At 41.2% G+C, this 1,507-nt stretch overlaps 1 pseudogene; it reads left to right on the forward strand.

Annotated features, from left to right (window-relative positions):
- Window positions 1–400: 400 nt before the first annotated feature.
- Window positions 401–1,208, forward strand: LOC119279731 (annotated as a pseudogene).
- Window positions 1,209–1,507: the final 299 nt, after the last annotated feature.

Raw genomic sequence — 1,507 nt, forward strand, 5'->3', positions numbered from 1 at the left:
TTCCACGGAGTAGACGACACCGTCGTGACGTTTACCAGGAGAGCCAGGCATGGGCACACAAAAGGGATGTACTAGCTCAAAAAATGTGGGAGGATAATTTAGCAGCTCAAGATCAAGATGATTAAGAAGTTAGTATGTAAGGCTGATGTTGATGGGTTTTATTTTAGGTTCCATTCAGTCTGTTTGAAACTAGAGTTCTGCCTTATTTCTATGTATCAAACATGAGTGCTATTTTGTTACATTTGGTCATTATGTATGTGATTCATGTGAAACTATGTTGGTTGTACCTCTGTAAACTTATATCACTTATTTTATCTTTAGTAAATTGTTGGTTGTTTCATGCTTATTTGCCTCACCTATTATCTTTTAATTAAAATGGCTCACTGTATGAGAAACAGCGATGGCCAAGGGAAAGGGGAAGTCTGATGGTGATGGGTGCTCTCGTGAGAGGACTATTTCCTGGGCTGATGATCAGACCAAGTTTATGTTGGATTGGTGCATTGAATACATGAAGGAACAATATGCGGGATTTAGGTTCAGGAAGCATCATCTTTTGAAGTGTGCTGATGCTTTAAATAGAAAATTTGCTATGGGGGTGACACTTGCTCAAGTTGATCGTCACTTCAGGCACTACAAAGAAAATTGGAAGTACATTGCCGCCGCAATTAGCAAGAGTGGCAATGTTTTCGATGATATTAGATGTGTGGTAACTATCTCCGAGTCTGAAAAGTCTTGCCTCAATGTACGTATAATTTAGTTTCTTTTTAAAACTTAATATGGCTAATTTAATTAGGATCTTAATGTGTGTGTGCTTGTAATGCAGGATAGAGCAAGGCGCTTGCTTTCTAAGCCCATCAAGTTCTACTATGAGATGCAGGAGCTATTCATAGGCACTAGTGCTGATGGTTCTTTGGCCATGGACCAGCATACATGCACAATTGATTCCGATGACTCGGACAATGATGAAGGGTTGTATGATCTCAACTGCTATCCACAGTATGAGGGCCCTCTTGAGGAGGATTCTGACACTTTGCCAACAACACATTGTCCTAAAAGACCTCCAGTACCTGTAGGTGGTGATAATTCAACATCTAGCACTAGCCGAGTTGGTAAGAAGCGCCCAAGAGGTAGCAAGTCACCTACTAAGAAGCCACCAAGAACCAAGAGTCATTTCGTGGAGTCCGCTGAAGAAATCAACTCTACATTGAGGTCACTCCAGCAATCCCTTGCTGCCGCTCCTCCTCCAATGCCCCAAGTTGTTGATCCTTATGCTAGTTTATGGAAGAGGTTGGAGGAACTCCCAATTACCACAGATCAAAGAAATACTGTTGGTGTGCACTTATCTTGCAAGGACAATGAAGGTTTGCGTGGTTGGTTATGCAGTGCAAGTGAAAAAACTTTTGAAACTTGGGTTTGCAAGTTCTTTGCTGACAAAGATCATGTTTATAGCAACATGTGAAGTTATCTAGTTGCTAACTTGTCATGTCTAGAAGTTGGCAACCTGTGA

This window comes from Triticum dicoccoides, chromosome 3B, assembly GCF_002162155.2.
Source record: "Triticum dicoccoides isolate Atlit2015 ecotype Zavitan chromosome 3B, WEW_v2.0, whole genome shotgun sequence".
Lineage (NCBI taxonomy): Eukaryota > Viridiplantae > Streptophyta > Magnoliopsida > Poales > Poaceae > Triticum > Triticum dicoccoides.